Genomic DNA, 13260 nt, shown 5'->3' on the forward strand with positions numbered 1-13260 from the left:
AGTGGCCTCATGTGGGTGGAGGGCATCTGTTTGGAGTTCTCAGACCAGGAAAGGCTCCCTGTGACCATCTTGTCTGGCGCCCTTTATACAGACGGGGACACTGAGGCCCAGAGGGGGCTGGCCAGTGTCCCCTTCACCCAGCGCACTCTGCCCTTTGGTCTCTGCTCCCTGGCCTGGAGAAGAGGTAGAGGAAGGAGATGGGGGGGACACCTCGGGGACTCAGCCCGTAGCTCTGAGCCCCCCACATGCACCACAGGCCATGAGCACCCCCAGGAGGAAGTGGTCTGGTTGGGAGTGGCTGGGCCGCTAGACTTAGGGGGGGTCGCTGGGAGGGCGGGGGCAGTTGGACATTATGGTTCAGGGCCATTCCCGCTCTGTTCCTTCTGAGCTGGATGGTCTTGGGCAAGTCACTCAGCCTTGCTGGGCCTCAGTTTCCTTATCTATAAGATGGGATGGCCACGGCACCTGCCCCCAGGGTTGATGGTGTGGGAGAAGCCGTGGATATGGTATGTGCTGACTGGGTGGGCTGAGGGGCAGTCTCAGGCACGTGTCTCCAGGCAGCAGCCACTCCTGGGGTGCTTGGAAGCCCACCTGGCCCCACCCGCACACAACACACAGTCCAGCGGGGACAGTCTGGGGGACCCAGTTTGTGGAAAGAGGCAACCAGGCCTCGGGCGCCCCCAGCTCCCCACCTGGGCCCGGGGTCTGTCCGGGGGGCAGAACTGCGGGTCGGGCAGTTCTCAGAGCCTGTGCAGCAGTAGGTGCTCATGCGAGCCTGAGTGACGGCCAGGCCCCTTCTCCCGGGCGCATCCCTATCAACCTATTGACCGCTTGCTGTGGTTCTTCAGGGTGGGGGTGGCACCGCGCCCACTTTATAGTTGAGGACACCGGGGCTGGAAGAGGCAGAAGGAGCTACAGCGTGGACCCCAGGGGCCTGAACCCGGAGCCCCGGCCCCCAGAGTGTGGGAAAGAGGAAGCAGAGAGAAAGGGATGTCCGCCGGAGGCCTGGTGGTTTCCTCTCCGAGGCAGGAGGAAGAGGAGGAAGAGGAGGAGGGCAGGGCAGGAAGCGGCCAGGCGGGAGGGGGCAGCCTCCTTTTGGCTCGGACAGACCTGGGTTTGAGTCCTGCCCCTGCCTCCTCTGAGCTGTGTGACCTTGGGAAGGGCCCTGTGCCCACCCCACCCCCCGTGCCTCAGTTTCCTCAGATACTTCCTAAAACTAGCTGAGGGCTGGCCCCCACCTGTGGGGGTTCAGAGGGGTTAACTGAGCTTCCGCCTGTGCGGCACTCAAGTGCGCCCAGCACACCGTCATTGTTCATCAAAGCTTAGCTGCTGTGGTTATTGTCATTATTACTATTCTTATGATTTTGTTTGTTTTGAGAGAGCATGAGTGGGAGAGGGGCAGAGAGAGGGAGAGAGAGTATCCCAAGCAGGTTCCACGATGTCAGTGCAGAGCCTGACGTGGGGCTCAATCTGAGGCACCGTGAGATCGTGACCTGAGCTGAAATCAAGGGTTGGATGCTTAACTGACGGGGTCACCCAGGCGCCCCTGTTGTCATTATTTTTATTAGTTGTTTGCAACACAATAGGCACCGCATCTGACACACCCCGTGGAATCACCACAAATGCTGTGAGGGGGGACAATGATGAAGCCATCTCATAGATGAGGAAACTGAGGCACAGAGAGGAAGAAAGGCTTTCCTAAGGCCACACAGCTGGGAAGAGGAAGAGCCAGGAACAGCACCTGTTGTGGGCCTGCCCTCAGCCCCCAGACAGGTGGCGAAACCACCCACCCTCCACTGACAGCCCAAAAGATCTTCTTGGGCCAGGCAGAGCCCCCGTGTCCCTATGGGGAGACAGCTGGGAGTTTTAGAGGCCGGTGGCGCCCCAGTCCTCCCCCTTCCCAGGACGACCGGAGGCAGAAGGCTCCCACGGTGAGAATGGGGTTCCTGTCCTGTTCTGCCTTGAGCTGCTTTGCGAACCTGGGCTGGTCCCCACCCCTCTCTTGAGCTGTGAAATAAATGGGCAGCAAAGGGGCTTGATCTGGGACTGGTGGGGGAGGGAAGGAAGGGGTGGTGGTGAGCAGGGTTCCTGTGGGGGCCCCAAATGCACACGCAGATGCCCCCTATCTGCCCCTTACTGGGGTTCTGTGTAAGATCACTTTTGAAAAGTAGTCTGCCACTCAGAAGAAACCCCTGGCCTTATTGAAACTGTGGGCAGATGATATCGGCATGCTTCTTTTCAGCTCAAATTCTATGAATCCACACACTAGAAAGTGCCCCCAAATCCAGCGGGGTGTGTGTGTGGGGGGGGGGGGGAACTGACGTTGACTTATTCTCACCCCTTACTCCCAGCACTTTTGGGGGTGCTTCCACTGCCCTTCCTGCTCCCCAGGGCCTGTTTGCTTTCTCCAGCTTCTTGAAAGTGGGCCTTCTGTTTTCGTTTGAGGGATAGGGTGTTGGGACAAGACTGTCATCGTAGTCTGGGCTGTGAGCTTGGTAGCCAGGCAGAAGGGCAGGTAGACAGGTTTAGGTTCAGATCTGGGCTCTCGTGTCCTTGGTACGCGACTGTGGGTTGAGAGCCTCAGTTTTCCATTCTGGGAAATGGAATGTCAGTACTTGGCATTGCTGGGTGACTGAGTCAAAAGCAGGCTCGGCAAAGGCATGATATGTTTTCATCCAAGAGGTGGAAGAAGCAGCTTCCTGGGTAGGAAGTTGTCACATCCCAGAGGTGGGTCCCCAGGTGCCCTCCTGAGGATGGGCAGCGGCCTGTACTGGGCAGCAGCTGACAGCCCCAGCAAGCTAGTCAGGCCGCTGCTGGAAATCCCCCACCCGCTTCTTTGTGAATGGAAAAGGAAACCAAAATGCACAAAAAGAGATCTCTGCATTCTGAGCGGCTGGCCGTCAGTGGTGATGGTGGGGTGGGGAGTAGCTTCCTCCCCGAAGGCAGGAGGGGCCGACTCAGCTTCCTTTTTGGGGCCCCACACCCCTTTTTCCTATCTCCCCTCCCTAACAGAAGAGGCCACTGTTTTGCTCAGGCCATGGACTCCCCTGACATCTCAGGCTCCGGAACCAGTGGGTGACGGCGTACGTGGGGGACGATTGAAGCAGCACCCGCCACCTGGCCTCTGGGTCCTCCCTCACTTGTGGCCCATGCCCGGGTCCTCCCATTACCTGCCTGGCTTGAATTCTGACTATGGGGGGCGGGGGGTTGTCTGAGGTCCACAACAGCAACGGACAGAGAAACCTCACTCCAGGGAACGGTGTGGAACTGAGGGGCCCTGCTCTGTTTCATCTGAAATCTTCATGTCATCTAGGAAACTAATGCGCCGAGGGCCTCCACATTTGAGCTCCTAATTTCTGGTGTTGTTTTCTAATAATAAAGCTCATGGTAGAAACCATAGAGTGGTAACTGAAAACCACTCCCCATCCTGCTCTGAGACAACCAGCATTTCCATTTTGGTAGAAGTCTCTGTGACCTTTGTTCTTGCATTGCTTTTCTGACTTCTCCCCCAAATTGCAATTCCTTCAGCATTCAGCCATTCTGCATTTGACGCTTACCTCTGGAGCCCCTTCCGGGTGCCAGGCATGTGAGAAATATAGACAGAAACCTTCGGACAAAAGCCCAGCCCTTGTGAGGCTGACACTCTTCATTCTGCTTTGTTACCTGCTTTTCTTCTGCTTAGTATTTTTCTGAAATATTTTTCAAGAATGTCTTTTTCATGCTGGCTGTGCAATATTTCATTTACACAGAGAGGCTGTGATGTATTTATTGAGACTCCTAATTCAGTCATTTCTAACTTCCCCGCTCGAACGCACAACTGTCGGACATCTTGTACGTAAATCTTGGTACCCATCTCTGATTGTTTCCTCAGGCTCAATTCCTAGAAAGGGAAGTGCTGAGTCGAAGGCTTTAAGAGTGCCTCTACAGGCTCGCTCGCTCGCTCTCTCTCTCTTCGCTCGTTCTCTCTCTTCGCTCGCTCTCTCCGCTCGCTCTCTCTCTCTCTTCACTCGCTCTCTTCGCTCGCTCTCTCTCTGAGGTTTACTGAGATACAACTTACAAGTATGTGAAATGAACTATTTAAAGAGTACAGTGGCTTTTAGTATGTTTACAGAGTTGTGCAACCACCACCATGATTTGCTTTTAGAACATTTTCATCATCTCAGAAGGAGACCTTGTACCCATTAGCAGTCCCCCCCTTCCATCCTCCCCGCCCTCAGCCCTGGGCAACCACAGATTTGCTTTCTGTCTCTATGGATTTGCCTGTTCAATGCTTTTCAAATAAATGGAATCAGAGAATATGCTGTCTTCTGTGACCAGCCTGAAAGAAGCTGCTTGGCATAATTTCACTTAGCGCCATGTTTTCAAGGTTGATCCACGTCCTAGCAGGTGTTAGGACTCCATTCCTTTCTATGGCAAAGTAATATTCTATTACGTGGTTAGATGATATTTCATTTATCCATCCATCAGTGAATGGATGTTAAGGTGCTTCCACTTTTTGGCGGTTGTGAACAATCACGCATATGTTTTAATGTGGACATAATGTTCTCATTTCTCTTGGGTATCTATCTAGGAGTGGAATTTCTGGGTTATGTGATAATTCTGTGCTTAACGTTTTATTGCCAGACTGCTTTCCATGGCGGCTGCACCATTTCATGTTCCCCCCGGCAAGGGCTCCCACTTCTCCACATGCTCACCAGCTCTTGTCTGTCTTTTTGCTTGTAACCATCCTAGTGGGAAGAGGTATCTCATATGGTTTTGATTTGCATTTCCCTGTTGGCCAATGATGCTGAGCATTTTCTTCATGTGCTTACTAGCCATTTCTAATGCTTCTGACTGATCCTTTTCAAACAGCCTTCCAGAAAGGTTATACCCATTTATCTTCTTATTGCCAGAGGTGCCAACACTGGTTATTATTTTTAAAACCTTTGCCAACCTCTAGAGGGGAAGTTGTTATCTTTCCTTTCTGATTACCGTGGAACTGACCATTTCTTTGTTTGGTTGGTTTTATTTTGTTTTTAGTTTAATTTTTTTTTAACATTTATTTATTATTGAGAGACACAGAGAGACAGAGCATGAGCATGGGACGGGCAGAGAAGAGGGGGAGACACAGAATCGAAAGCAGGCTCCAGGCTCTGAGCTGTCAGCACAGAGCCCAACGGGGGGCTCGAACTCACAAGCCACGAGATCATGACCTGAGTCGAAGTCAGATGCTTAACCGACTGAGCCACCCAGGCGCCCCTGACCATTCCTCTTTCTAAAAACGATTGAGCTATAAGTCACATGACATCTATGTTAAAGTGCAGTCCATTGGTTTGCACACACCATCACCACTAATATCAGAACATCTCCATCATCCTAGAAAGAAACTACCTATTTAGCAGCCAGTCTCAGTTCCTGTCCTCACCCTCCCTAGCCGCTGGCAACCACTAGTCTCCTTTGTGTCCTATGGATTTTGAACTGTTTCTCTTACATTTCTTGCTCATACACATTTTTCTGTGGCTTACAAGCCATTTACAGCAATGTCTGCCTTTTTCTTATTGATTTGCAAGAACTTTTTACGTGGATATTAGCTGTCTCATGTTGCAAATATTTCCCTGGTTTGCCATTTGACTTTTGAATTTCAATCCTCAGGTTCTTCATCTCTGGAGGTTTTGAAGTCTACAGGGATCTTTTCCCTTACAGCCTTGTTCTTTGTCTTTTCTGCTTAAGGGGCTTCCCACCCTGAATCAGATAAATACTTGGGTTCTCTTCCAGTTTTGTCTTGGTTTTCTTTTTCACTTTTAATTATTTAATCCATCTGGTTTTTATTCTTTGTGGCTGGTGTGATTTCCTGTTGTTTTTCGGTGTCTGGGAGATGCTGCGTGTGAAGGCGTATCACATAGAAAGCACTCGCTGAACGCTGGCTAGGGGTAATGCCACCAGGCCCTGTCCCGTCATGCTCACAAGGGTGGGGGTGGGGTGGGGGTAGCTCCCAGCGTGGTGGCGGCTGCAGCTGTGACCCGGCCTGCTTCTGGCTCCCGCCCTTGTTTCCGGCAGCTCCTGGGCTCGGAGCCCTCCTGGCGCCCCAGAGGCCCACGCTTTCACCTCTCCTGAATCATCATTCTTAGAAGGCGGACGGTGGGTCTCGCTGGGTGACCGGGGTCGAGCGCCCCTCTCCTCCGGTGTGCTCCTCCACCCGGGCCCACGACAGAGGCTGCTTCTTAACACCCAGCCGGCATGGCGGACACGGGGCTCTGGCTGCAGCTGAAGCCTGTGACACCGGGATGAGGGGCTTCCCCCGACTGCTCCGACTTCACAGCAGGGCAGGCGGCTGCGGCCACCTCATCTAAGCCCCGGGGAGGGGGCTGGCCAGCTCCAGGACCCCTGGCCCCATGACACCTGCAGTGATCACCTGCAGTCTCCAGTGGGCCCACCAGCTTTCTTCGGGGCTCGTCCCCACAGTCTGCAGAGCACGCCCTCCGGGGCAGCAGGAAGGCCCAGCTGGGCAGTGTCTACTTTGATGGCACACCTGGACACGTGATGTGACCTCTTGAAGCTATGGTTTCCCCTTCTGTCTTGACCACAGCCCGGCACTCAAGGCTTGGGGTGTCCCTGGGGACCGAGGTGGAGCAAGCAGCACTGTGAGGGCAGGGCGTAGCCTGGGGCAAGGTGTGGATGGGGACAGAGTGCATGGGCCTTGGGGCTCTGAGCCCATATGGGGGCAGGGAGGATTCCTGGCCAGGACTCTGGGAGCAGGATGTGGTTGTTCAAGGTGTGGGCTCATGGCAGCTGGTCTGCAGCGGAGGGGGGGATGGGAAGGGGTCTGGCTGGGCCCCAATGACCCTGCTCAGGACCGTCTCTGGGCCTGCTGAGTGCTCCCAGACTGAGATGCCACTTCCGTCTGCAAGAATGTTCCAGGCCACCCAGGACATAAGTTGAATTGATTGAAGCTGGTTGCCAACCATCCTGTGACGTCCACCGACTCTTCACAGTGGCTCAGCTCCAGGGTATGGACAGTTGTTTATCCTAAAATGCCACCCTGAGAGCCAAGGGTTTTGGCTAGGATGGTGCCCTGTGTGGAGGGCACAACTTGAGTACAGATGTGGAAGGGAGAAAGCCCGGAGGTGTCAGCATGTAGCCCAGCTGCTAAGGGTGGGGGGCCCTGGCTCCCTCCACTCCCATCCCTGCAAGGCCCTGTCCCAGGTGGTGTCGGGTGTGGTGACTTTTGTGACCTTAACGGGGGCCGGGGGGGGGGGGGCAAGATCAGCTGATCAAGGTGCCGACGGTTTCACTTGTTCACTTATACCCACGAGCCGGTGCAGGGCATGCGGAACTTCCAAGGGTGGTTCCTCTTAAGCCATGCCCCCCCTAAACTTGGGTGTGGTCCCCCCATGGGCCGACCTCGCAGTGGAAGTTCACCCCCATCCTCACAGATGGTTGGTTCATCCGTGCTTGGCCACTCTTCGTGAACCAGGGCACCCGCATCTCAGGAGGGGATCCAGTGAGTGTCAGGGGGATCCCACACTGGTTCTGTGTGTTGGGGGTGCTGCCTCCTTCTGAATGGGATCTCCATGTCTGGGTGTTTGTCTCTGTCATGGGAGGTTGCTCTAGCATCTAAGAGGAGCTTTGTGTCCCTGTCATTGTGATTCTGTATAAGGGGTTGTCTCCATCTCTCTCAGAGGGGGCTCTGTGACTGTCACTGTGAATGTGGCATGTGGGGGGGACCCTTATGGGGGTTGAAGGGGAACTCATTCCGGGTGGGGCTTTAGACAGGCCCCCATCTCCTATCTCAGCATCGTTGGCCAATTATCCACACTATAGGTGCTCCTTAGGGCCTGTGAGGGTCTCAGAGTGGGGGAAGGGGAGGGCAGGTGATGGGGACTCTGTTCTTATAAACAGGATTCTTACATTTGAGGGTCTTGTGTCACCAGAGGCTTTCTGGGGCTCGGGGGGGGGGGTGTCTCTGTTTCTGGCACTGGGGCAGGGATCCTGCTTGCCAGGTAAGGGGGGAAGCTGACTTGATCCATGTGGCTTTTCCAGAAGCTTCTCCCATCCCTTTCCTGTTTCTCCTGAGAGAGGGCATAAGGCACAGGGGGCAGACCAAGTCGGGCAATCTGGCTCAGTGAACTGGGTGAGTCTGGGGGGCTCCTGTGTACTCAGGCCACAAGCAGGGCCACTTACAGAAGCCCTGGTGGGTGGGTTCCATTTTCACCCCCATTTTACAGATGAGGAAGCAAAAACACAGGGAAGTGATTTATCCTGGTTCACCCGAGAAGTGGCTGAAGCAGGCATGGGAATGCCTTTGGGGTGGGGGGGGGTTGGGGCCCAAGGAAGGAAGTGACCTTCCAACATTTGTTCAGCCCCTGGAACTGGCTCATTGCCTTCAGTTTGCCCCCAAAGGAGCCAGGGAACAAGGGGTGTGAGATAACTCACCACACCCCACATGTGCCTCCGCGCCCCCGCATCTGAGGGCTGGGGCCCCAGGTGCCCACCCAGCTACTCAAGTCCCTCATCTGACAAACCCACTCCAAGCCCCTCCTCTGGGTCAGACCCGGTGCTGGGCCCCAGCTCAGAACAAGGTTTGGTGCCCCGTCCCCGCCCCCAGAGGAACTCCCAGTCAGATGGTGGGGGCAGCTGCCTCATCAGGAAGTCATGGCCAGGCCTGATAAGACCCGTGCTGAGGGAGAGGCACAGGAATCGCACTAACCACGACTTAGTGACCAGAGAAAGTTCCTTGGAGGAGGGGAGGCTTTCTCTGCCGAGGCCACAGTTTGGATCAGGCATCATGTTGCACATGCAGAGGGAGAACACAGGGGCTGGGAAGAACCGTCTGGATGGAGGTGGGCTCTGGGGCTAGACAGACAAGGGTCTGAGCCCCAGCTCTACACAGCTCCTCCTGAGGTCAGGGTCAAGTTCGTTTTGCCCCTCAGGCCCTCCACTTCTCCATCTGTAACTGGGGGGTTACAGTGCTGAGGTGGGGTGTCGCGTCTTCCTTTCGGCCAGTCCTCTGCCCCTGCCAGCTGCAGCCCTGGGAGGCCCAGCTCCTGTCCCCAACTGTCTGCGTGTCCTCCAACCTCACTGCCTTGAAGTACCCGTCACTCCTGCACAGTCCCCCGGTTCCCAGCACTCAGCGATCCCTGGCAAATAAAAGGCCAGTGAGGAGTACTTGTGGGAAAGAAACTGAGCACCTACATTCTGCCTCACTGTGCTCGGTGCTGGGGATGCCTCGTGAACAAAACCAAGTCCCCACGAAGCCTGTTTCACAGGTTGACAAATGCAGGGAAGGGAAGAAAGGGGGCTATGTGGTTGTGACCGTGTATTTAAACACTGTGGTCAGGAAGGGGCTTCCTGAGGTGGCAGTAAGGTTTGTGGGCCCATGGGGGACTGTCTCTCAGAGGAAGCAGCAGGTGCAGTGTGCTTGGTACACGTAAGGTACACGTAAGAACGGTCACAGCCAGGGCGGCACTAGGACAGGACAATACACAAGGTTGGGAAAGTCACAAGGACTAGGTGGTGCAGGGCCTCGTAGGCAATGGTGAGGACTTGGGCCCCTCATCCTCTAGCGGGGCGCCCCGTGTGCACCTCCTCTGCCCCCAGCATTGGCCATTCTGTCTCTATGGGATGGACAGAGCCCAGTGCCTGGGAAGGAGGGACGGAGAGGGGAGGCGGGCGTGGCCTTCCCACCCAGCACTCCTCTCAGGCGCCAGCGGGTTTCAGATCCACCTCGGGCTCCTGTTAAAATGCAGACCTCAGGTTTCTTTCCAGAGGTCACAGGCCAGCTGGCTGTAATGCACCCTTTGTGTCATGACCAGTAGCCCTGGAAGGTTTTCTTAGCCTTGGCACTGCCTTTGTGAAGTGGGGGACGGGACACCAGCCTCACGGGTGGCCATAGGAGCACAGAAGGCCCCCATCACTGTTCCTCATGCAGACTGATGGCCCAGAGCTCGGTGGCAAGGGTCTTCTCATGAGAGTATCACCATACCTAATGTTAAGGATTATCCTTTACAATGACCTTCCTACCTCCGTTCTTCAGTATGATGCTCTTTTCTGCGAAACTGGGAAAAAAATTTCAATGGCGGTGGCTTATTAATTAGTCCAGAGGCCACTGGTGGACAGCCTGGGCCCTAAGGCCTGGCACATAATACATGCTCACTAAAGGCAGGGGGGGGGGGGGGGGGGCGGGGGGGAGGCTGCCAGCATCATTTCTAGCCACAGCCAACTCCCCTGCCATCTTACGGATTTGGCTGTACCTTCTGGCCTCGGAGTGTTGGCTCTTGCCATTCTCTTAGCCTCCAATGCCTTTCCTTCCACCTTCTCCACTCTGTGGTGTTCAGCAAACATCTACAGCCACCTATTCTGGGCCCTGCTGAAGACAAAGATGGAAAAGGAGAGACACCCTCCTGAGCTCACAGTGTGTAAGTGGGGAGATAGCTGTGTGAGCCAAATGCAGGCAGACACGGGGAGTAACAAGGAGGAAAGCTTCCTCAGGGAGGGGCCTTTTTGCTTCTGAGCAGATTGAATCTTTCTAAGGCCTGTGCTCATCCCTCAGGACCTTTCCCTACCCAGTGGAAGCACCTCTGCACACATTCTATCACCAGATTCTCATGGGAGATTAGTGGCATTGTTAGGTCTTACAAGTGTGAGGACAGGCTGGACAGGTACCATCTGTCCACAGAGAACAAGGCAGAGTTGAGATTCAGGGCCAAGACTAATTCCCAAGCCCTAGGATGAGAAGGTTGCTAGCTTCTGAGTAGGACACTGGGTGGCTGAAGTCAGGGGAACACTTGGGTTCGACAGATTTCTCTGTGCTGGCACCGCTCAGAGCCTTAAGTGGACTGTGCATGGGATTCTCCATGCACAAGAGGCTGCCCTCTCTTGGAGATCCCTCTTTGCACTGGCTGTCAGGTAGCTCAGAGATCTGTAAGAAGTGGAACTCTGTGTTCTAGCAGTTGTCTCCTTCCCAGTTGAGACCCCTATAACCAGACTTAAAATTGGGTGGGGGGGAGGAATAAAACTGGGCCTTTTCTTTTTTTGGTATTTAGACTGGTGTTTTGATACCTATCGATAAGACTCAAATGAACATTTTTCCACAGTGATGTCTCATCCTTTGTTCATCTAGGCAACACCTACTCAGGCTCTGGGCAGGAAGTGGGTGGGGGGCGGCCCAGCCATCTCTGACCAGGATCTGGAATTTGCTCTGAGTCTTTACGTTTTCAAGCCCCTTATCCAAGACCACCTCCCATCCTCCCTCTTCCTGGGAGGTAAATGTCCCCACGTTACTAAGGAGGAAACTGAGCTGTGGTTAGTGCCATGCCCAAGATTCCAGAGGGACTAAGTGGAGCCAGGACTTGTCTAGCCACCTCGAGCTGAGCTCCAGGCCAGAGATGCTGCCTAGAGGGCACCAGTGCTGTAGCCCAAGTACAAGGCTTGGACCTAGATCTTCCTGTCCCGTTCTGTCCTCTGTAGGAGAGGGGTGAGGGCCCTAAGTACTGGGAGAGAGAGAGGAGGCTGCCAGGGGACTGGTGTCGTCTGATGGATTCCAGATGGTGGGATGCCTCTCCTCAAGGCTTGCACTGGATGGAAGCTTCTCCAGTGGCCAGGTAGGATGCAGTAGATGGGATGAGGCCATTGTGAGGGCCTGTACTGCCCACACCACTGGGCCCTCCATGCCAGGATCTTTGCTACTTGGCTGTGAGTTAGGTGCTGTCTCCCCTTACACCTTCCCGTGGAGGGGGGAGGTTAAGCGCTGTGCTGGCCCAGCTAGCAGGTATGTTTCTATCAAGGTATTCAGCGTGAACTCCCTGGAACTTCTGATCTTGCCATTTGCACATCTCTGCCTTAGAACAAGCCCAAACTGACCCCCACGGCCTCAAGAGTGCATGGAGACTTCTGGGGCACTGCTGTCACTACCTCAATGTGTGACACAAGTTCCATCAGCCTCTGTAGGTGCCCCTGTGCTCCCCCCCCCCCCCCCGGGGCCTTTGTGGTGAGGCCTCCTGGTGCCTGGGAGCTCAGCTATGCTCTCTTTGTAGCTGAGGGGAGGCCATGTTGTTTCTGTGGCCCTTCACTGTTTCCCCCACCTGTCTGTGTGGGTCCTTACCCTCTCCTTCATGTTGGTACCTGTCTCCTTTACTATAGTAGAAATTCTGTGTGAGTCAGGGACTGTGTAGTTCATTCCTGCTGAGAATGGGGGTACTGGCACCTGGAGTTCAGAGAGGGCTTGGGCCAGACCCTCTGCTGGGGTCTTGAACGAATGAATGGTGACAGGCCTCATTCAGGGCAGTTGTGGGGACACGGCGGAGTGGGGTACAGCCTGTTACCTTGGAAGACTCTAGAAGGGCCCAGCAATGCTGGTAGCCCCTGCCCCTTAGCACAGCAGGTCATGGGACAGTTTCCAGTGACAGTGTGAGGGAAAACAAGGCCTAGGGAGATAGGAAAGGTGTGGTTCCAATGGTCACTCCCAATCTGTCTAGGCAGATTTGAGCCCAAAAGTCCCACCAGTGGGGGCAAGGAAGCTCCTGGGTCAGTGGGAGTCGGGGAGGACAGGTAAACCCATATTGGTTGAGGCAAAAACGTCCATCATACCCTCTAAAAGTCCAGGAGATGACAAACCTAGAGCCAGAATGGTGCAGCCTCATAGAGGCACTTGGAACTTTCTGCCTTGTTTTAATGTCCACTGAACAGACCAATTGTCCTCTGAGGGCTTACCTGCCCTCTGGCTCATTTATGTTCTTCAACTTTTAAAACAAACTCAGAGGTACTGGAGCAGCTCACTGTATTATCTGCATAATCACACTGAAATACATTTTATTTTAATACAAATTACATTCTCTTTTTCCTTTATCTTCATCAGGGCACTTACACAGGTAGGTCAGGTTACATATCAATTTCATTGCAGGATGGTAAGGAGCAGGTTACAAAGAGGTTCTGTAAGGTTGAAAGAATGCCAGGTGTTATCTCCAGGTCCTGGGCCCCTTGTAGGGGAAGGTGTAGTCCTGTAACACTGTAACACTACAGGCTTTATCTACCTTGGGCGACCTCAGACCCCAGTCTAGAAATCGAACAGCTCTTTATCAGGCCATTTTTTTCGCTTCCAATAGCTCCCCCAGTCGCCACACCTACCAACTGTGCGAGAAGAGAGCTACTATTAAGTATCTCTGCTTTACGGGGGTGCCTGAGTGGCTCAGTCTGTGAAGCGTCCTACTCTTGATTTTGGCTCTTCATGATCTCACGGTTCATGAGACTGAGCTCCGTGTCAGACTCTGCTCTGACAGCATGGAG

At 54.3% G+C, this 13260-nt stretch overlaps 2 protein-coding genes across 4 annotated transcripts in view; one reads left to right on the forward strand and one right to left on the reverse strand.

The window, feature by feature from the left end:
- Nucleotides 1-13260, forward strand: part of SH2B3 (SH2B adaptor protein 3) — a 38541-nt gene that overhangs the window by 17424 nt on the left and 7857 nt on the right.
- ATXN2 (ataxin 2) overlaps nt 12738-13260 on the reverse strand; it is a 127417-nt gene continuing 126894 nt past the window's right edge. For 2 of the 3 annotated variants that reach the window (XR_006293869.1, XR_006293867.1), the window contains one exon: nt 12738-12906. The gene's annotated coding sequence lies outside the window, so the exon portion shown is untranslated. Of the gene's footprint in view, nt 12954-13260 lie in introns of all 3 variants that reach the window. The other variant, XR_006293868.1, reaches the window with a different exon arrangement.

The sequence above is a fragment of the Prionailurus bengalensis genome, chromosome D3, assembly GCF_016509475.1.
Source record: "Prionailurus bengalensis isolate Pbe53 chromosome D3, Fcat_Pben_1.1_paternal_pri, whole genome shotgun sequence".
Taxonomy (NCBI): Eukaryota; Metazoa; Chordata; class Mammalia; order Carnivora; family Felidae; genus Prionailurus; species Prionailurus bengalensis.